The following is a 24,203-nucleotide window of genomic DNA, read 5'->3' as shown; positions in this document are numbered from 1 at the left end:
GGACTGAGTACACCCTCAGTAAATTTGCAAATCACACCAAGCTGAGTGGTGTGGTTGAGATACCTAAAGGACAGGATGTCATCCAGAGAGACCTGGACAAGCTCAAGAAGCAGACCCATGGGAATCATCTTGTAGTTTAATAAGACCAAATGCAAGATGCTGCACATGAGTTGAGGTATCAATATAGAGTGGGGAATGAACAGATCGAGAGCAGCCCTACTGAGAAGGAGTAGGGGGTGCCGGTGGATGAGAGACAGGACATGAGTCTGCAATATGTGTGTGCAGCCCAGAAACCCAAGTGTATTCTGGGCTGCACCAAAAACAGTGTGGCCAGCAGGTTGTCTTAGTTTAAAGACAAATATTCGGGCAGGAACTCCAACAAAACGAACTCCCTCCCCTTTTTGTTTCCCATCAATACAGAGAGGCAAAATGCAAGGAGGTATAACTGAAAAAAATAACAATTTACTGACAAGGAAACAACCACAACCACAAAGATGCAAAGGAAACAGCTTATCCAGAAAGAGGGGAGTTCACAACCCCACGTGGCCCTCCAGGAACAAAGGGGGAAAGAAATGGTGGAGGGTCCTCCCAGCCAACCACCCCCCCCTCTACTCAATTAAGCAAAAGAAAACAATGGGAAACAGGACAAAAGCAAAAATCTAGGAAAACTGTGTTGTTCACAAAGAATTATATTATTAAACTGCCCATACTGTGTCACTTGGTCAAGTTCAGGTCTTCACTGTAGCAGTGGTGTTAGTTCACAACCTCTTGTCTTCTGCCACGTGTTACCTATAGCACAGATGTCGCACTGCTTGACTTGGCTGGGTGGCAGGCGATGGCAGTTCAGTGGTCTCAGCACAGGCCAGTGGTGGTCCCATGCGGTGGCAGCAGACAATTTCACTTTTGTTTTCTCCCCAGCTGCGGTGGAGGGCAAGCAGTGGTGATGGTTCAGGTAGTGGGTGCAGGCTCAGTGAGAGTAGCAAGTCTGGCAGGTCTGAGAGTGTCAGCAGTGGTGGCTGTGGCCATGGCAAAGAAAGCGCCACACGGACTCTCTAGGCACACCCATGTGGTCTAGAGGACAGAAGGAGTTTCTGTTCCCCACCCAGGTGTTTTTTATTTATTCCATTCTCCTCCTGACTCCAAAAGAGGGGGGCCAGATATTCATACTTAAAGAGACAGTCATTCTAAAACAATGTTGGAAAAGGGAACAAAATACAAAAAACTTCCTGTAACTATGAACAAATTGAGGGAGGTGATATTCTCCCTCTACTCCACTCTGGTGACACCCTACCAACAGTACTGCACCCAGTGCTGGAGTCCCTGGCACAGAAAAGACCTGTTGGAAAGAGGACCGTCACCAAGATGATCTAAGGCTAAGAGAATTGGGATTGTTCAGCCTGGAGAAGAGAAGGCTTCAGAGTGACCTAATTACAACCTTTCAGTACCTTAAGGGAGCCTACAAGAAATATGGAGAGTCACAGGACAGGGGAGAATGGCTTCAAACTGAAAGAGCAGATTTAGATTAGATGTTAGGAAGAAACTCTTTACTCAGGGGGTGATGAGGCATGGGAACAAGTTGCCCAGAGAAGCTGTGGATGCCCCACTCCTGGAAGTGTTTCAGGTCAGGTTGGATGGGGCTTTGAGCAACCTGACCTACTGAAGTCCCCTGCCCAGGGCAGGGGAGATGAAATTAGATGATCTTTAATGTTCCCATCCAACCCCAGGAAATAGTCCCTGACATAATTTCTTCATGACCTGAGTATTTATTACACTGCACATGAGTGAGGCTTTTATTTTTATGTAGTTCATTTATAATTTCTCTTGTTTGATTTGTTCTTTAGGTGTCTCAAGTTCTTTGAAATAATTTACAAAAGCTAAGCAGTGGGTAAAAAAAAATTCAAATTGCAGCAAATTTTGTTCTGGTTCAAACCAAAGAAATTACTGGACTGCTGTACCAGACTGCTGTCAGACAAAGGAGATTAGCACTTGGCATGTTTATGCCCTGATGTAGTGGGAGCTAGATGAAATACCGAGGATAAAATATGCTTTACATGGAGAGCATGTGGTAGCCCAGTGGATGTACAAAATGAAAAATTATTAACTTCGAAATCCCAAACTTAAGCAAATGGAAACTATACAACACTGTGTCACATGTACTGATAGATCAGATAACTCTAAACAATATCAAGCAAAAACTTCTTTTAAACAGTAGCAAAATTTTCCTCCAGTGTTAAAAACCAGGCAATGTCTGGGGCAAAACCTATAAGGAGTATTCTTGAAATATAGTAACTATCAGAAATTATATGTCATGATATTTGGCCTTGATACTATGGACCAACTCAGATCCATGTTAAATATCCCATTGTTGTCTGTCAGTGAAGCAGCTTTACCAACAGCCTGCATGCAGACTGCATAGAGAAAATGTGGCTGCTCTCTAAGAGAAACGACAGCCATCTACTGTGCTCAATGAATCTCTCAAGGAAGTAGGAGTTCTGGTGGCATATTCATTGCCTCAGGATAGGTACTGACACAATGTGCAAGCAAATGTGTTGTGTTTCTCTGTATAAATGACTTCATAATACTGTATTGAAGGAAATCTCCAAGATCCCTTAGATAAAACATTATTGGCTTCTCTTTATATACTGCACTATGGAAAAAAAGGGCCCAGAAATTACAGGAGGTTAGTAAAACAAAAAAAATCTGGGAACCTTCACATGACATCAGCTATGACTTTCTGGGGGATAAGTTATTTGCTTTGTACTCCTATGAAAATGAGACTATAGCTTCTGCTGTCAATTTTTATCAGTAAATGACTGCATTTTGCAGCTCTCTTGGAGAGCTGCCAGCTGTAAACATTTGAGGTCAGATCTAAATAACTTTATTCACATGAGTTTAAATAAGTCCTCAAAAATGGCATCCAAGTCTAGCCCAGACAACTGGAGAATTTCAGACTAAATTCTGTAACTGTTATTCACACAGAGCAATATTCAGCTGCACTTGACCCAAGGAATTCAACCTTGCGTGTTTATCTAATATAAAGAACTATGCTATGATGTCTCTATGTAATTTGAAAGGGTCCTCTGGAAGCAAATGTAAAAATGTAGTCACTTTTAAATGAAGTACTTAGTACGTGTCTTGGCAATGACAAACTTGAATAATCATTGTACTTGATTATTTAAAATTATGCTTTTTAATAACCATGTTGCCTCCCATTATGCCAAACTCAAGAACATTTTTGACGTCTGGAAGTACTTGACCATGTATCCAGTGCCCTCACATCTTTGCTGATCGATGTCAATACCCAATAGACCAAAGCACAGGACACTGGCAAGGGTAAGACTAGTCTGCTGGATGCTGCAAAGATCATACCTGTGATTGCACAAGTGAAGTGGAGAAGAATAATTTATATCCTGTATAGGGCTTCTCATTAGACACTGCTACTGAAACAGGACTTGGTGGCACTTGGGAAGCCAACTTGCACAGCAGGAAAGAGCCATCCTGTTCTTTTGCAGATATTGCTGAGGGGGGGGCACAGTCCAGAGCACGCATTTCTGCATGTGTTACATTGGGCTGTCTGACCCAGGAAACAAAAATGCCTCAGCATATCCTACCTACCAGCGTCCACTGATGCCATCAGAGAAAGCTTGGGCTTCATTGCACCTTGTTGCAAAACAGCCTCACCTTTCTCCTGCATGTGAGGTGCCTGCCAAAGACAGACCAAGAAAGGAGCCAATTTTGCTTGTGGCCCACATGCTCAAAAAAGTGGCTGACTTAAACCGAAAGCACAAATCTGATTATCAACCTCAATGGGAATTAGAGTGTACTTAAGAGATCTCCAGCACTGCAAATTTATAGTTCCAGAACAGCCCATATGTCTTTGTAAAGCACTTAGCATGCTGGACTTGCAGCCCTGTGACTAGAGGCTCACAGAAAAGAAAATTTGTTGAATCCTGTATGCCCAAATTAGATGGGGTATATATTGCTTAACTTCTGAGTATTCTCTACCACGTCATTAAATTAAGACCATGTATTATCTGAAACCATGGGGCCACCTTAATTAGTAGTCTGGTTATGGCCAGTAGCAGATGTGTGGGGAACAGAATAACAGACACATATACAATGATCCTTCTCTTGTATTCTTCTAGCCTTTGACAAAGAGAGAATTAGAGATCTCTTTAAGCAACAGACTGCATGGAGAACACACCCAGCATCAATGTTCATGTGTTACTTGTATCTAACAGATCACCTCTTCTCTTAAATTTTTTATTTTTTCTGAAGGTGTTTATGCAGCACCATGACATGATGTTCTCATTGATACTATGAAAAAGTCAAATGGGTCTTCATTCCTAGAGGAAAAAAAAACAACTGACTGTACATACACTCTTTGGCAAGAATATTTCCTTGGGTTCCTTCTGCTAAGTCGTATTTTTTTCCCCAGGGATAGTTTTCCGAGGCTGTTCAAATAAGATTGTTAGTGTATTACTACCTTTGTATATTGATTACTTTGAGCAAAGCTTGGAAAGGTTCTGACACTATTTTAAAGAGGAGACAACAAAAAGGGAACAATCCGAAAGATTTCACTTTCAAACATGCTGAATTTTTTTTGTTTGTTTTGTGTTTTTACTCCTAACTCCCCTCATAAGGTGTACATTAAAGATCATTATCATCAATAAGAATTTTTCCTCCTCTCTTCCTTTTCTTTTCAGATTCAGAGTTTTGAGAATGAAACTCTACGTGGAAATGCTCCTGACACCACTTCAGTTGAGTGTTAAGAAACGATTTGCCCATTTTTATTTTTAAAACACTGTTTCCATGTAACTGCTTCTAAAGTTTACCTAACAATACATTTTCCCTCTCTGCTCCCATCACCTCTGGCATTTGAATGCATCATTCTAGACATGACAGTCTAGATTATACAACTTGATAAATCATAGGGCTGTAAAACAGCTTGTCAAGGAGACACAGTGAGTGCACATGAAAACAGTATCTCATATGCGCAACTTTGAGTGTGTGGGGTCCCTGTTTGATGCTTTAAGCAGACCTCTTTTTGGTCTACGAAGCAACACTAAATGTGTGCTCCTCCTTGGTGAATTATTTGCCAGACTCAAATGACCCCTTATACACTAACTCTCAGATCCCTGGGAGGTAAGTCAGCCAGGAAACTGGAGGTAGTAGCTCTGCAGCCATTCTGTACCCAACTCAAACAGGACCATTCAACCAGAACTTTCTGGTGGTGGCATGGCCTCTACCCCATCATCCGTGTCTACTGTATCACATAGCTACCACCACATGAGCTGACGTAACAGTGAATCATATGTTAGAAAGTAAGTTATTTGAGGAGCCTATGAAAGGATTAACAGCGAAGCTGTTGGACCAGATGTTATGCTGTCATTTGGGGCAATCTGAGTTTGGATCCTGAGAAGCATTTGCTCTCAGGAATGGCGATATTGGGGAAACGGCTCTTCAGTCTCCAAAGCAGGAAATACCTGTCCTTGCTCCCTAGAGACCTTTCCTATCCAGTGCTTAGAGCAGAAATGGCAGGGTTTAGGTTTTTTTAAATGGGGCATAAGTTTAATGTGAAAAAACTAATAAGTAGCAAGTAGCAGACAGCAAAGGAGAAAGCTGGAAGTTTGGTGAGCCCTCACCTTTCGTGAACTACATTATATTACTTCCATGGAGCCAACACAAATAATACAGCAACCCAAGTTCCTACACAGGTATCTAAAAAAACCTCAGATATCCACTGGTGCTGGGCATTCAGAGGTACCCTTGACTAGAGTGACAGCTGTATTTGCAGGAGTGAAATTGTGAGCCTGTTTAAGGTAAAGGCTTATGTCCTACTGACTTCAGTGAGGTCAATGTTTTTATCAAAATGTGTGGGGTTTCCTTGGTTAATCCTAGACCTCAGTGAAGGTGAAGGAATAGAACAATGAATTCCTCAGTTCTGAAGCACTTATTTGTGTATTCAAATTATCTATAAACATATTTGCTGTTTTGCTGAGGGATTGGTGGTGGTGGTGTGATGTCTAACGATGTAATAGATTGCATACCTATGGCATTCTGGCAGAACTGTATGTGTCCAGTCTGTCCACACATGGCTCTGGCATCTTATGGGGTTTAATGTCAGGTCCTTGTTGCTATTCAGACTTGTCATCTGAATTACATGAGGTTACTTCAGTTTTGTTTTCTGATGGATGTCTTGATCTTCACGAACAAAGATGAGAACCCATAGCAGTAGTTTTGCTCATAACAGTATCTACGGAAAGAATAGCAATTTCCCAGGATTGGTGCAATGAAAAACACCATTTGGATAAACATTCAGTGATAAATTAAAAAAAAGAGAATGCGGACATAGCCCAATGGGGAAAGAATTCAAAACGTAACAACATAGGCACAAATGCTTTTTTCTTTTCTTTGTCCATCTCTAAAAAATGACTGCACTATTTAATTATGGACAGCCTTATTTAGAGGATTTAACAGGTTGTATAGGTATAGCAATCACAAGATAAGGGGGGGGAAAACCCAGTATGTCCTGAATACTCTTTTATGATCTAGGAATGAGCACATGTTTAGTCTTAATTTCATGGCAGAAAATGCAGACAGCAATTATTTGATTTAATTCTGATAAGACTGTCATTCAGTTAAGTGGGCAACCAAAATCATACTAGTGAACTGAACTTATGTAAGGTGTATGCCTTTGCAGAATCATAATACTATTTTAGAGTTTTGTTTAAATACTGTAGTGTCTCTCTCTTTCTCTCTCTCTCTCTCTCGTTTTCTCTGTTGTTTTAAAGTCATTGATGCTTGGCCTAAATTTAAAGTGGAGATTTCCAGCTTTTTTCTACAGGCTTTTTTCATATTCTTCCTCTTTTTTCCACTGCTATTAAATGGCATATACCTTCATACCCAAAGAAGTATTTTTGCGGCTTCAACTTGCTTACCTACCTTTTAAGAAGGTTCCTATCAAATTCATCAGAATGTGGCTCAAACCCATAAGTAGGGGTCCTCAAAATATGAGTGAGTGGGAAATAGATTCCATCAGGATCCTACACAAAGAAAACCTCACCTTCTGTCAGAGCATGCCTGAATTTGTATTTGGCCTTCAAATTCCCTAGGGCACAGGCTGCCTCTTTTTCAAGGCTCTTGGAACGCCTGATACCATAAGGGTCCACTCTCATTTGACTGTGGGCTCTTTTGGAAAGGACGTGAGTGATAATGAAGATGTGAGAGCTTGATATGACCTTGCTGAAATGAGAACTCACCTGAGTGAAACTGTGAGGTTCCCAGTGTGTGAAGAAATAGAGATAGACAGGAACAGACTGCTTTGCCTAGATAGAGCATATTAGAGATGGGTATAGAAGTACTTGTCCCAGTGGTATTGTCCCTTGGCTGTGTAACCTGGCCTCAATTTTAGTCCAATTGCCTATTTTTCTACATGCCCCATGAAAGCCAATTCCCTGACTGCTGTGTGTCTTCTTTATATTTCTTTATAATGTAGATTCTAGCTGTTTAACTGCAGTAGACTTTATGATAAGGCTTTTTTTCCCCCTCTCTTGGCAGAATCCCGAGACTTAATTTTAAAAGACGTTCAAACCCCTAAACACTCCTGAATGACTTACAGGAAAAGAAGAGTGTTTGCTAGCTCTGTTTTTAAAAATATTACAATCTTTTCTTATTATGCAATTTTGTCATTGTTATAAATAAGTAATTGTACTGGGGAGAAGGGATAATCCTTATTTAATTAAATTCATCTATAGTCCCAGGTTGGCAGCAACCAGACATATGTGAGACTAATACCCACAGCCTGCCTGTATGCATGTCCAATTAAAAATTCACTCTACACTGGCACTGGCAGTTTAGTGTTGCTTTTGGCATTTACAGATTCTTTTATTTTGTGTTTTTTTTTTTTACCATACACATATGCTGGAGCAGATGTTGCTTATTTGTTGTTTATTCAAATCTGTAGTCTCTGGCAGCTACCTCCATTGTTCTGTAATGAAGCTTTATTCACTGTCCTGTATTAGGACCCAGCAAACGCATGATGGGCAGAGTTAGCTCTCAGCAGGAGCTACAGTTATTGTCCTTACTTATTGGCTGTTTATATTCTAAAGCTCAAAGTTGAGAAAGCTGGCTGGGCAGGGTAAGGTATGCTGTGTGCAGAGGAGAAATACTTGATTCCACTTACTTTATCCTTGCCCTGATAAGGTACAGGCTTGCATGTAAAATCATCTGTTGCAGAGGTTTTGTATTCAGCACTTGAAAAATAGAGGTGTTCTCCCCCTCCACTCCCTGTCCCATCTTGTTCTCCTCCTTCTACTCCTGCTGTTCCTTCATTTTTTAATCAGCCTTTGTAAAGCACTGGGTATAACTAAAGGATGTTTCAATGCTGCTCACTCCTGTTAACTCAGCATGTGCCTGAAAATTCATTAAGACCAGTGCCTATCAGGGAGGCATGGGAAGTGTGTTATTTCGTGCATGTTGTAGTCACCCACTACCCCTTGCTCCAAGCTTACTTCCCTCTTCCTCTGTGGGGTGCCCATGCACTGGACAGGCAGCAATTTCTGCATGATGCTGACCCAAGCAGACACTGCTCCCAGGAACTCCAGTGCCAACACAAAGGCATTAGCCTGCTGGAAAAGCCCTTGGTAGCCGAAGAGGTAATCAATCAGCCAAGTAACCACCTCCATCTGTCTCACTGTGACATGGTAGCTTGCTACCAATGCACTTGTGATTCATCTTGTCCCAACTGGTGGTGCCAGGGATCACATACACGCAGTTTTTGCAGCAGCTGGGAGTGTCCCAGCTTCCCTGCTGCTGAGCTAACACGTTAGCTTCTGTGACTGATCAAGTAGGAATTTTTTCAGTTCTCACACCTTCACTCCTCCTACTCACCAACTCCTCCGATGGTTTGGCAACACGGTGATATTCACAGAATGCAACTGGTATTTCTTTTAATTGACTGAGTGCTGAGAATGTGAATCCTGTTTATTATCCATTGTAAATTTTGCCTGCAATTGAAGGAACAATGTCTTCAAAAGTACAAGAAGAAAAGGTATGTATATTTCCTATGCTTCAAAGAGTACAGGATTTCTGTGTACCTTTCTCTAGTTTCAGTATTAAGTGAACTGCTAATTCATATATCATATTTGCTATAGTGCCAACACAACACTGTTTTTCTTTATGTATGACACAGTGACTTTTAGTGTTAAGTACATATTAAAGGAAAGGAAAAGGCAAAGAGACAGGCAAAAGGAAGACTTGTTAAATCTGCAATCAAAAATTGGGAGCTGAACTTAAAAATCTCCTACAACTATTCTTGTGTTGATACCAAATGACATTTATAATAAAATTTGTCATTGGTTCATGATAACATACAATCTCCAAATAATAAGTTCTCCCTTCATAAAACACAATGGATAATAGATCCGTGGATCCCTCTCTACAACAGTTTTATCTTCTGCAGGTGTCATGGCACAAAGGAGACATACACCTTCTTTAGATCCTCTGGATTGCTTACATTTGTTTTATGAGGCTGTAGCCCATCTTATACATTTGAACCATATAAAGGCCTTCTTATTCTTTCCCATTTCTTACATTACAGATCTGTAAATGAGAATAAAAGGAAGCTGTAGCATTTTAATGCATTTTTTGTCCTGAATAACTGGAGGCAAAGTGGTGTGGTCCCAGAAAGAAGCAGGGAGAAAAGAGCAAAGTGAAAAGCAAAGTTGTGAAATGATGAATCTTCAAACTTCCCTGTATCTTTTTCCCATCCAGAAAAAACTTGTCTGTTTTCCTCAGAGGAGTCCTCTGGAAAGACAATTTACTTTTGCACCTCTTGAGATACCCTGTCTGCCTTATTTTGCCTTGATGTATCTCACTTACTTGTATATGTCTAAGCCCAGCAATGGATATGAAGATGGAGATTCAGAATGTGGTGATGCTGTGTTCACAGTACAGAAACCAGATTGGCAGCAAAGAAGGGACGACTACTAGACCTTTGAAATGGTTTCTGCAAGGTCGTGCCACCCAGCAGTGGTGTCAGGATACCCTGCCTGCAGTTCTCAGGTCTAGAAGCATGGCAAGAGCTTTAGGGGGTTGTACAATTTTTAGTGAGAAAATTTCTAAAAGTCATTGCACATTTATGTCATTTTGTTGCATGTGTATGTCATATTTTAGGTCCTACTGCAGTAGGCTGATTCATCCTACTGGGAAAGGATATGCACACACTGCATGCTGAAGGCAGATGGGCTAGTGAAACTTATAAAACCTGCTGTTGTTTAAATCATAGGGGGAAAAAATCATAAAATATCTTAGGTATCTAGAAGGATGACCAAATACTTAAAAAACAGAGATTGGTTTAGATCGTGATAGCCTTTCAAACAAGAAAAATTCTGAAGTTAAATCTAATTGTTCTGAAGTTGTACTGAGTCCTTGAAAGGACTTTTCTATTATTTCCATCTCCGCCTTTTCTTCCCATGCCCTCAACAGAGCACAGGAGGATCCAGAGACTGCGTCACAGACCTCCATGTTGCTATACTAATTGTTCCAGTCGGCAGCATGATCCTTTGAACCTTGCTGCAAAATTCAAAATCCAAACCCCACATCCAGCTCAGGCTTTGAGGCAGCTTTGTGAGAACATCCATGCTTTTTCTGATGGCACCACTTTGCTTTGCGAGGATTAATTCACCTCACTGTTGGTGGCACCTCTGAGAAGAGGATCTTTAATGTTATCCTGAATGTATTTTTATGCTTTAAAGAACTTTACATGATTTCTGTTCCAAAGATCTTCTACATGCTTCTCAACCACTGGCTGATACTTAACATTTTTCCTTGGGAAAATATCACTGACAAAGAGGCAAGCTTACTGAGTCTGACACTCTTAGACCCTCTAGACAGAGTTTAATGGCTATTACCATTGAAACTACACCATTGTAATTGTTTTTTGATCTCTACAAAGTAACACCCAAAAGTCAGTACCTGTTCTGGCTTACCAATTGCTTTGGGCACTGCTGACCAGGCAGAAGTTGCAGGACCTAGCAAAAACATGTGGGCTTGTCCTGGTTCCAGCCAGACAATTTTGCAGCAGTCAGAAGGGACACAGCCAGGACCCTGAGGTAATTCAGCACCACCTTCCAACATTCGACAGAGGTGACAGAGGGGGGTAGGGTTTTTCCAGTTTTGCCAGGGTGTGCAGAGTGTGCAATCAGGTGGCACCAGGTTCCATATAGTGAGTCATGGTTGTCTTGTACACTGTGCCATTACTGGTAGTGTTGTTACTGTTTATTTTCTTATTTCATTGCTGTTTCTAGTAAATTGTTCTTATCTCAATCTGTGATCTTTACCTTTTTGTGCCTCCAATTCTTCTCTCCATTCTGCCAGGGGATGGGAGCAGGGGATGGGGAGGCAGAGGGGCTGGAGAGTAAGTGAGCAAGCTACACATGGTCTGGGGTGTTTCAGTGGGAACATTAAATTGGAGAATTCCATTCCTAAACCACAACAGGGTTTTTCATTCATTTTTGTCAAAGGTCTCCATAAAGGGTGCTGGAAGCCATCCTCCTTTTCATGGAGTGGTCTCAATTGCAGAGAGTCCTATGAGGCTCCCTGTGATCATTAATTTTTTATTTTTTTATCTCTGCAGCTGCCACTGGGAGCAGTTGTGATGTAATGTAATCTACAGTGTAGGCTGATGACATTCAGCTTTACCTCTCATTTTCATCAGAAGCAGACACGACCATCACCCGTCTCTCCTGACATTTGGCAGTGGCACAAATCTGAATTAAAGACAATTGCATGAAGCTCAGTTGAAATAAGATGGAAGTGATACTGACTCTCAAGGAAAAGTAGGAGGAGGACCTGTCAAAGTTTGAAGCTGTTTCATCAGCTGAGGGAAAATAAAAGACTGCAACTTCAGGTTTTGTCTAGATTCATCACTACTACCTCCCCAATTGCAGAAACATAGAATCATAGAATCATAGAATTAACCATGTTGGAAAAGACCTCCGAGACCACCAAGTCCAACCCTTGATTCAACACTGCCATGGTTACTAGACCATGACGCTAAGCACCACATCCAGTCTCATCTTAAAAACCTCCAAGGACGGTGAATCCACTACCTCCCTGAGCAGCCCATTCCAATGTCTGATTATCCTCTCTGTAAAATTTTTTTCCAAATATCCAACCTAAACTTTCCCAGCAGAGCTTAAGATCATACCCTCTTGTCCTACTGCTGGTTGCCTGGGAGACTGATGCCCCTCTGGCTCCAACCTCCTTTCAGGTAGTAGAGTGATGAGGTCTCCCATGAGCCTCCTCTTCTCCAGGCCAAATAACCCCAGCTTCCCCAGCCTCTCCCCATAGGACTTGTGTCCGAGTCCCTTCACCAGCCTCGTTGCTCTTGGCCTTTTTGAACCTCATCCCATTGGCATCAGACCATCTCTCCAGCTTGTCCAGCTCCCTCTGAAGAGCCCTCCTGCCTTTCAGAGATCCACACTCCCCCCCCAACTTGGTGTCATCTGCAAATTTGCTAATGGTACACTCGATCCCCTCATCCAGATCATCAGTAAAGATATTAAACAGAACTGGGCCCAACACTGATCCCTGGGGGACACCACTAGTGACCGGCTGCCAACTGGATGCAGCACCGTTCACCACCATTCTCTTGGCCCGGCCCTCCAGTCAGTTCTTAATCCAGCACAGAGTACCCCTGTCCAAACCATGGACTGCCAGCTTTTTCAGGAGAATGCTGTGGCAGATGGTGTCAAAGGCCTTGCTGAAGTCCAGGTAGACCACATCCATAGCCTTCCCCTCATCCACCAGGAGGGTCACCTGATCATAAAAGGAGATCAGGTTGGTCAGACAGGACCTGCCCTTCCTAAACCCATACTGACTGGGTCTGATCCCTTGTCTATCCTGTAGGTGTTGTGTGATTGCACCTAGGATGATCTGCTTGCCAGGCACTGAGGTCAGGCTGATGGACCTGGAGTTTCCCGGGTCCTCCTTGCAACCCTTTTTGTGGATGGGCGTGACATTCGCCAACTTCCAATCATCTGGGACCTCCCCAGTGAGCCAGGACTGTTGGTAAATGATGGAGAGCGGCTTGGCGAGCTCTTCCACCAGCTCCCTCATCACCCTAGGGTGGATCCCATCTTGTCCCATAGACTTGTGAGGATCCAAGTGGCTCAGCAGGTCGCTAACTGTTTCCTCCTGGATTACAAGGGGGCTATTTGCCTTCCTGTCTCTGTCTACCAGTTCCAGAAGCCAGTTTTCCTGAGGACAACCTGTCTTACTCTTGAAAACTGAGGCAAAGAAGGTGTTAAGTACCTCAACCTTTTCCTCATCTTTGGTGACTATGTTCAACGTAGTCCCTCCTTTTGCTATTGATGTATTTGTAGAAGCACTTCTTGTTATCCCTAACAGAAGTGGCTAGACTGAGTTCAAAGTGTGCTTTTGTCTCTCTAATTTTCTCTCTACATGACCTAACTATATTCCTAAACTCTTCATGAGTAGCCAGCCCTTTTTTCCATGGTCTGTAAGCTCTCTTTTTTCCCCAAATTTCCTTTAAAATCTTCCTGTTCAGCCAGGCTGGCTGTCTTCCCTGCTGGCTTGCCTTTCAGTACACTGGGACAGCCTGCTCCTGTGCTTTCAAGACTTGCTTCTTGAAGCATGTCCATCCCTCCTGGACCCCTTTGTTTTCAAGGGTTATTTCTCAAGGTACCCTCTGAACCAGTCTTTTGAGCAGGCCAAAATCTGCCCTGTGGAAGTCCAGGGTAGAAGTTTTATTGATGGCCCTCTTTGCGTCCCTGAGTATTGAAAACTCTATTATTTCATGGTCACTGTGCCCCAGATGGTCTCTGACCACCACATCACCCACCAAACCTGTCTCTATTTGTGAACAGCAGGTCTAGCGGGGCCCGACCCCTGCTAGGCTTATTTACCAGTTGAAGCAGGAAATTACCTGATTTATCACAGAGAACTGACTGATAAATACATGATTTATCACAGAGAACTGACTACTGTGTTCTCTCTTTTCCTGTCAAATTCAGCTCTTAGATTACTCATTTATACTTTTATCATTTCTAGGGCAGTGTGTTCTTGTGTAGGACAGACAGGAGATGACAGGAAGCTCTGACTTGCAGAGTAAGCAGCCACTTTGCTCTTGAGCATAGCAGTTTGCAGGGGTATATCCTTGAAAGAGGCAAAGGAGGATGTGAAGCCTGGTGTGTGCACTTTCAGTGCCCCAGGAACTATTCATGTGTCTCCTGCTAATGACGGCTGTGAGAAACAGACCCCAGTGATAACCACATAAAGAACTGCAGGCTAAACAAGGAGACTAAGTAAAATATCGTTTGCTGACACAGTATGTGCCTCCTGATCCTGTCTCACATCTTTGAGGTGCAGCATATGTTCACTTGTGTCCCACCTGAGGTGGATGCAGTCATGTGAACTGCAGGGCTTTCCCCTCTTTTTCACAATGAGTTTGGCTTCACCCTCACTAGAGAAATATGCCTGAAGTCACCTATATGGCAGTGGTAGCCAAAGTGATAGGGAGAAAAACGCTGGAGACTGGGTAAGAGCTGGGGTTCTGACAAGCAGAAGAAAATATCTGATAGCAGCCAGGTTTTGCTTACCATGTAAGTTCTTCTGGGCATAGACCATTCCTTTGTTGCATTCTTACTGCATCTACCAGCACGATGGGGCACAATTAATAATAGGAATTGCATTTTGTAGAGATTTTTTAAATATCTTTTCACCCAGTCACACTGCATAAGATGATTGATGCGAAATTCCCCTTCAATTCAAAGAAGCAAGGGATTGACAAATTTCATAGCTCATCTGAAGAAGAGTAGGAGCTTTTGCTACATCTGGGGCATTTTGGGGTGTATTATTTACTTTCAAATAATATAACTACTATAATAAGATGGTTTACCTAGTTTCTGGTAGAACATCTTTGAAAAATGAAATTTGGAGAAAGACATGAATGAAAACTCTCGATTGTGCTGGCCTTCGGAAACAGTTTGTGGTTTATGTGCTGCTGCCATCTGGTGGTTATTCTTCTGAAATGCCGCACAACGCCGAGCAGTAGATGTACAGCAGAGTGGGTCAGCGCTACAGCCCTGTGCCAGGGACAAGAACGCCTGGACGGGGCTCTCCTATGGGCAAGTTATGGAAAGGTGTATTACATTTGGCTAGAAAATAAGTATAAAGGAGATCTTTCTAACCTCAGTTTGCTTGTTTGTCCCCATTTCTACAGTGTGGAAAGTGAATCGGTGTCACAGGAGTTGTAAAGGGGTATTAAAAAAAAGACTAAGAAAAGACTTTTCCTTTGAAATTTCAGTGGCATTACTTGAAATGTTTGCTTTCATAGTCAATGACCAGTAATTAGTGCAGATGCCTATGGAGGAGCTACTTCTTAGAAAAGACAGTACAGTATGCTGGTAATAGTCAGATTTTATGGAATATTTACATTAGATCAAGATTTTTCACATATGGGAACTGATATGATATGAATAACAAGATTTCTTTTCCCAAAATGCTAAAAGTTGTACAAAATAATTTCTTCCAGTGTATCAAGGTTGAGTGAGCTTCAGAAAGTCCTCTGTTCTGGATAACAGCAATAAAAAAAAATAAAAATGGTACTTTGTTGCTTACACAGAATGCATATTTTTAGTAAAGTTTTATTAGCTCCAAATCACAGAATCATAGAATGGTTTGGGTTGGAAGGGATCTTAAAGATCATTTAGTTCCAACTCTCCCTCTATGGATAGGGACAACTTTCACTACAGTAGGTTGCTCAGAGCTCCAACGAGCCTGGTCTGGAACACTTTCAGAGATGGGGTGTCTACAGCTTCTCTAGGCAACTTGTTCCAGTGCCTCAGCAGCCCCACAGTAAAGAGTTTTTTCCTAATATCTAGTCTAAACCTACTTTCTTTCAGTTCAAAGCCATTCTCCCTTATCCCATCACTACATACTCTTATAAAAAAGTCCCTCTCCATCTTTCTCATAGGCTACCTTCAGGTATTGGAAGGAGGCAATTAGATCACTCTGAAGCCTTCTCTTCTTCAGGCTGAGCAAACTAAATTCTCCCAGCCTTTCCTCATAGAAGAGGTGCTCCATTACTCTAATCATCTTTATATCCCTTCTCTGGACTTGTTCCAACAGGCTGATGTCCTTCCTGTGCCAGGGACCCCAGAGCTGGATGTAGCACTCCAGGTGGGGTCTCACCAGAGTGGAGAAGAGGGGCAGAATCACCTCCCTCACCCTGCTGGACACACTTCCTTCGATGCAGCCCAGGATACAATTGGTTTTCTGGGCTGCAAGAGCACAGGGCTGGCTCATGCCCAGCCTCTCATCCACCAGCACTCCCTATTCCTTCTTGGCAGGGCTGCTCTTGATCTATTCATCTCCAAGCTCATATTGATATCAGGGATTGCCTTGACCCAGATACAGGACATTATTGGTCTTATTTAACCTCACGGGATTCCCATGGGTCCACTTCTCAAGATTGTCCAGGTCTGGATGGCATCCCATCCTTCAGGTTTGTCAGCTGCAACACTCAGCTTGGTGTCATTTGCAATTTGGATTTCATCGGAGAGGCTTGGCCCATCTGCAGAGAAACCTTTGGGGGAGGAGGCCGCCCCTTCCCTCCTCTGCTCCCATGCTTGCAGTGGCTTGTGCCTGTTGATGAGGGGGAGGGAGCCTTGGCCGGAGCCAGCCGTCAACAGCATAAGTCTGTGAGAAGAGCCCCTTTTTCCCCTTTTACCCTCCCTCTTCTCAGTGCAGGGGGGAGATCTCCATTTTGGCTTCTCCTGCCCACCTGGGCCCCCATGTAGCGACCGCCAGAGCCCAACAGCGCCCCCTGCCGACTTCCACGGAGCAACTGCAGGCTCTGCTCCTCCAGTGATCCAACAGCGCCCCCTCCTGATCGTGGTTAGAATTGCGCCAAAAGGCAAGAAGTACTCAACTGGTTTTTTGGAGGGAAATTTGGGTGCAGGATTATTGTTTAATAGGTTTTGTGTTCTTTTGTTGTTCTGCCAATACACATATATCCTTTAATAAAGGGCTGTTATGTTTTTCTTTCTCCATGCTTCCTCAATTGAATCCTCTTAATTTCGGATTTACAATTGCTTGGAGGGAGGAGCTTGGTCTTCCTCATAACTCATCCTCCTTAGCAAAACACTTCAGTTTCATTAAACTGAGACAGTGCTCAAAACGGTTATTTAGTCCTATTGTATTAGAATTTTTAAATATATATGTAGATGGCCTTTCAGAGTGCATTGAGCCTTGATTTGTCTACATACCTTGCATGTTTTGTCAATGAGAGCCATGATAGCAGAGCAAGCATCACACCTCCTTCCAGGGCAAATCCAGTGAGACACATGGAGGTCTTTCTGTAGCCTAACTGTAGTGATATTAACTTGGTCTGCAGACATTTTTTCCAGTTTTTAATGTCTCAGCTTGTGCCTAAAGATTGGCCTGGCTTCCATTATCACATGTTTTGGGTAGTTCTCTAGCTAGTGCATGAATGGGTGGGACATAACTGACTGAAGTTGGAACAGATGCTTCACATTTATCTTTACAAATAGGTCAAACCTGCCTGCATTCACCTGGTTTTGACCAGGTCAGCAGATGAATTCTAACTTCACTTATGCTTGCATTAGAAGTTACAGGGGGTTTTCCCACAACTATTTTGTAGTAACATTTTTTGACAGCTTCTTTGGTATCTTGGGAATGTAGCTGCAAAAATGAATGGGGAAAGAAGCATTCCCTTCTGGGAAAAAACAGCAAACATATCTGTGTACCTTCACTTTTGTTAGGCTGCTTCTCTCAGTAACCTATGTATATCAGTTCAATCTTAAAATTGTTACTGTGAACTAGGAGGTAAAGTTTACAGTCAAATGTAATTTAGTTTCAGTGAGTTTCTGTGAATCGGCTGAGTTCAATTAATAAATAATTAATAATTCATTATTAATAACTTGACTGTTATTAATAAATAACAGAAAATGCAAGGTTACATGATTTAGTGTAATCCTAATAGAAGATAACTCCTTTAGGTTATATTACTTAGTGCTTATTCAAGACTAGCTGTGAACACTCAGATATATACCATAAGCCAAACTGCTATAAATCAAAATGAATTGTGACTTCTCAGAACCTCAAGCCCTTTTACTGTGGTAGAATAAGAAGCTTGCATCAAATCTGATGTCCCATAAGATGAATATTTGCAATAAAGATACCACTAGTAAAAAGTCAGCAGGTGTTTTATTTCTTTGTTCAGATTTGCTGAGTGTTCCTAAAAGTTGTGAAAGACTCAGCACAGGCTGGGGAAGAAAACAAGGAAGGGAGTCAGGAGTGACTTTTGCATTCTGAGAAAAGAGTGGAAGGAGTAGCATACCTCCTGCTAGTTTGCAGGCCTTTTCATTTTCCCTCTTCTACTTGCTCTTCACAAGGAAATGAAACTTGAATTGTTGTACAAATTGGGGAAGAAAATGATTAGGTAAAAGTTTCAGAAAGTAAAACTGGTGAATTTTATGCTGCTACGTCACTGAATACATAAATCTGCAATGTCTTTTCTTTGAACAGTGTATTAGAAAATATGGTTTTGACAGCTATCTTGCTGTTTCCAGAAGATGGCAGTCAGTATCTTATGTGGGACTGAGAAGCCCTTTCTCATTGATTCTTTACTGTTTTATCATTCTTCTAGTGGTGGCTAATGGTGATTTGACTTCTCTAGTATGTGGCTACGCAATCTGGGAGGAGCAGAGTTTGCACCATACCATTCTCCAAAATTTATCCTTAGGGATACAGCTCCATATCCAAGTCACTGTGCAGTAAGTGAGTGAATTTAGTGAATATTAGTCACTATGCTGAGATTACACCCATGCCAACTTCTTATTGCAGGTAATGTAGTTTCTACATCTTTTACTGAGAGAAGGTTGCTCGGATTACATCCCATTTACCAAAGGCATGCATGGGGTATGCAACTGCCATGGAGCAACTGTTAGACAGAAAATTTATCCTGTTTACAAGCATCTTACATTAAACAAGGCCTTGCAGGACAGTAGTCCTGGAACAGTTAGTTGCTGCCTTCCATTTCTGCTAAGCCCTAAATTAATCTGTGTGAACTTGTGCTCTGTTATATGCTAAAAGAGCACCTTTCACAGGAGAGCTGCCTGTACCTTAACTATAAGGGCTGGTATGATTTTTTACCAAACCTACCCACATTGTGCCTTTTGGACCTTTTGCATGATGTTTTCCAGACTTCTGTTAAACTTGAGGAACAACCTAGAAATTTTTCTGTGGCCCGTCGACTTCTTCCTGGTGACCCAAAGGATAGGAGCTCTTCAAGCTCATTTTGATGGCTACAAGTCCTAACTGTGCTTGGCTTTGGCAATCAGTAAAAATCATATGTGAGCACTGCTCATTTGTACCCTACACACCCCCATCTAGTAACAAGAAAACTGTCTGAGGATCAAGATTAAAGTTTGGTGTGGGTGGCAAATGGACGACTAGCCAACATTTTGGGTGTTGAGTCACCATGACTGGAGATATTTAGAGGTTGTGTAGGTGTGGCACTTAGGGACATAGTTTAGTGGTGGACGTGGCAGTGCTGGATTAATGGTTGGACTTGATGTTCTCAAAGTTCTTATGCAAACTAAATGATTCTACGATTCTATCATTAAGAGCACCAGTTGTGTTGCACACGGAGCAGACACTCAGAAGAACTCACCTCCACTGCAGTCACAGGACTGGCTCTATCAGATTACTGTTGGTCTCTAATTAGCCCTTTCTGGTGCAATCTCTTTGTAGTTTGGGCTAGACTTTTTAATTTACTGCTACAGGATGGTTTGTCCCAGAGTCACATACATAAGGAGTGTGCTTGACATAACAGTTGCATTGAAATGGAAATTCAGAATGAGGTTTCTCAAGTACATGGGGAACATCTGTTGCCCTCCAGCTGCTGCTGATGTCCTAGAAGGAAGGACTTCATCATATTTCAGGCCTTGCTGGAACTGAGGGACCATTCAAACACACAAACATGAAGAGATCATCAAAGGACATGATTGCAGAAATCTAAAGAGATTGGGCATTTCTATGCTTTGCAAACATGCCTCTTTGTCAGTTTATGCAGATTTCTGCACTGTCTTCCCATGGTTTACAAGACACCAAAATGTGCTAAGATGGGAACATGTCAAACACCCTCTTGCACTCAGAGCAATTTCAGTCTGATAGGGAAACATGCTTTCAGGAAGAAAGTGGTACTGTCTTCAAAGTAACTTGGGTGAGGCTCTTGGCATTACTGCCCTGAACAAGGTGTGAAAAGTCAAGAGTAGTCTTTAAGGTGGCTAGAAACTCTGACAGACTCCAATTACAGGATTTATTTCAATGTCAGTAGAGGTCTGTCATTGTCCTGTGCTACAAATAAGTAAATAGAAAATTTGCCTATACTTTGCCTATACGAATTCCTGTTCATTCCTGCTCATTCATCTCCCCTGGCTTGAGAAACTCCTAGTGTAAATGACTACATCGGGGTAGATGTAGATGATAAATCACACTAGATTCCTTCTCTCAATGAAGAGTAATGGTGACATTTATGGCATAGATCCTATGGCCTATTACAGATGTCTACATTTGGATCAGAACAAGTGCTCTGTTGCAGAACTTGCATGTATATCTGTTGTGGTGAATGTCTGCTCTTGGTTAGTTAAATCCAATTCTAGTTTCCGGCTGGTGATAGATGAGAAATTATCAGCGTAATGCTTAGCAGAACTATCATGAAAGATACTTTTTCTTTTCATATTTCTTATTTATCTTTCCTCTCTTCCCTTGTGTAACATTCAGATAATATAGAAACACCAAAAATAATGTTTTGCCATTGTTCCTGCATGTCAAAACTTCCTACCAAAAATTCTCTGTCAGCTTTCCTGCCAGACCCCCTTACCAGAGTTTCTTGCTGGAGTTTTCTAAGGCTACATACCAAGAAAGCATGTACCACCTCTTTCAAACCGTATAAAAGTTGAGGAAAAATTTTGGAAAATCAGGGAGAGGAAAGGGAGAGAGAACTCTCTAGCCAAGAATTTCTCCCTGCCTCACCCTCACCTTTTCTCTGCCACTGCATGCTGCCTGCCTGAGCCACTGCATTCTGCCAGAGACTGAAATTCTGCTGGCCTGGAGAAGAACCGACACCCATCCTCCCACATGCTTGAGTTATACATTATCCTTCTATCCTTACTGAGGGCCAAAAGGTGTTGCTGATCGGGACCCTACACGGCCTGGGACACGGCTTAAACGTAAGCGGCAAAGCTACACATCCTGGTTGCATTCCAGAGAACCGAACTGCTAAGACCCTCCCCGCCCCCCTTCTTCCCCTTCCCGCCTCCCCCCCCCCCCCACCCCCCCCCCCCCCCCCCCCCCCCCCCCCCCCGCCCCCGCAGCTAAGAGATGCTAAGTGGCAGAGAAAGAGGGGGAAAAAAAAGGCAGAAACTGCTCCTCCTCCCCCCCCTCCCCACTGCCCCCAGCTCGGCAGAAAGGTAGATTTGTGGTAACTTTCCTATGCTTCTAAAAGTAATCCTAGCCTTTTCCAATTTTTTCTTAATTTTTCCTCTTTCTCTTTGCATCTCTTAGCAATTAATAAAATAAAAATATCGAGGTTTGGTATCAGCAGATAACTTTGTGGGAGTTTTAATTTTACTGGGGGAAATATCCGAATCTGAAGTTCTTTCTGCACCATTTAAGGAGATTGTAACACCTTGCTCCCTCTTTCTCATTTTAAAAACAGTCTCCAACTTCCAGTGGACAGAAATTTAGCCTGTCTTTAATCCATAAATTTAATTCATCCTGCTCAAATATAATGTCTGGTAACAGTGCGACAATATCAGAATTTGGTACATTGTGTCAGACATTTGATCAAAGCCCTTTTCCCCTTCAATGTCAAAAATTACATTTTCATTGGTTCAAATAGTGCCAGGACTTAAACCTATATGCTTTAGGGTGACTAGGATGTGAGTGATGTACCCAGAGCAAACTCACTTGAAGTGCCATCTGGACTTTCACAGAGATCTTGCTGAGTGGGTAAGAGGAAGATCCATACCATCAAGCTGTCAGCTTTAAATGCACTCAACATGGAAGCGCTCAAACAGAAACAGTTGAGGTGTCTTCTTTGTTTTCTGTGTAGTGTACACTTCATGAAATTGAAGTGATGAAGAGATCCCGTCAGCATTTCCAGAAGAAGTTGAATGAGATTGAACAGCACCTGACCAAACAGCAGGCGCTGTTTTCCGGCGCTATGCCATGTGAAGGAAGGTAATGACAGCCAAACAAGCTTAACTAAATCCAAAGCTATCATTGTGTTACCACATAAGTTCTGGTCAGTGAGGTACAAGTGTGGGCATCCCACCAGCAGAGGATAGATATATTGTGATGTGGGTATTGCTCAGAGGAAAGTCCAGCTTCCCCTCACAGTGTTCAAGGCTCTTAAACATGAGCATTCTGAAGGGGAAGATGCTTCACAGATTTGGGCTAGATTTTTAGCATGGAAATACTATATTTTAATAACATTAAGAATGAAAGAACATATCTTAGTCAACTGGAGCTCAGTGTCCCAGGTCAGTGCTGGGTTCGGGCTATGTACCTAGTACTCATGATAAGTGCAGTGACAATACAGGAAAATTTGAACTAGTTCTCTATGGATTCAGCGCAAATTCACAGGGATTGCCAAGAAGCTTCAGGTTCACAATTTGTTACTAGGGACTTTCAGTCTAGAGCTGCCTAAAACTAGGACATTTATGAAGTCCTTACATTGCTGATTCTGTGGCAGATTTTGGAACATTTAGGTTGTCTGTGGCAGATTTTGAAACATTTAGGTTGTCCCCCCAAGTTCCTTAAAATGATCATCTCACTCCATGAGGATCAGCACGGCCAAGTCAGATATGGCAACACACTTTCTGAGCCCTTTTTAATTAAGAATGGTGTGAAACAAGGCTGCGTTCTCACTCCTACCCTATTCACAGTCTTTTTCAGCATGATGCTCCAAAGGGCCACAGCAGACCTTGATGATCAGGACGGTATCTACATTCGATACTGTATGATGGAAGTCTATTCAATCTAAGGCGACTGAAGGACCACACCAAGACCTTAAACCATCTTGTCTGAGAGCTGCTTTATGCTGATGACGCCGCCCTTGTCACCCACACAGAAGCAGCTCTGCAGCGTTTAACATCCTGCTTTGCAGATGCTGCTGAGCTCTTTGGGCTGGAAGTCAGCTTAAAGAAGACAGAGGTCCTCCATCAACCTGCACCTCAGGAAGCCTCCCATCATCCCCACATCACCATTGGCCAATCAGAGCTCAAATCAGTCCAACAGTTTAATTACCTTGGTAGCCTCATCTCCTCAGATGGTAAGATTGACAGAGAGATAGACAACAGGTTAGCAAAGGCATACAGTGCTTTTGGAAAACTCCACAAAAGAGTATGGTGTAATAAACACTTGAAGAAAAGCACCAAGATCAGTGTTTACAAAGCCATAGTGTTGTCTACTCTCTTATATGGTTCTGAATCATGGGTCATCTACCACCACCACCTGCCTCTCCTAGAACGCTTCCATCAACGCTGCCTCTGTACAATCCTAAACATCCACTGGTCAGATTATGTGACCAATACTTCTGTTCTAGAGCAAGCAGCTGTCACAAGTATTGAGGCCATGTTACTGAGAACGCAGCTGCGATGGGCAGGGCACGTCTCAAGGATGAAGGACCACCGCCTCCCTAAGATCTTGCTCTATGGTGAACCTGCCACTGGCTGCCGCATGAGAGGAGCCCCAAAGAAAAGATACAAGGACTCCCTGAAACAACATCTCAGCCTTGGCCATATTGACCACCATAACTGGTCTACTCTGGCCTCCAATTGGGAGGCCTGGAGACACACCATCTATAACGCAGCTGTCTCCTTTGAGAACACACGCAGGATCACTCTCGAAGAAAAAAGGCAACACAGAAAGAACCGTGTCTTGCAGAATACACCATCTAGGGAGTCTTTCTGCTGTGCCTTTTGCAATCGGATATGTCTGTCACGTATTGGCCTCATAAGCCACCAGCGTGCCTGTAACAAATGTGGATAGAACCTTCCCAAATCTTCGTTCGCAAAGTCTAGCCATGACATTGCTGATAAATCAGAAGTGATAAACCTGTCAATATTTGACATGGCTCTGCAACT

The sequence above is a fragment of the Manacus vitellinus genome, unplaced genomic scaffold (assembly GCF_001715985.3).
Source record: "Manacus vitellinus isolate BGI_N305 unplaced genomic scaffold, ASM171598v3 scaffold_3_pilon, whole genome shotgun sequence".
Lineage (NCBI taxonomy): Eukaryota > Metazoa > Chordata > Aves > Passeriformes > Pipridae > Manacus > Manacus vitellinus.
Note: the sequence above shows the minus strand (reverse complement) of the source record.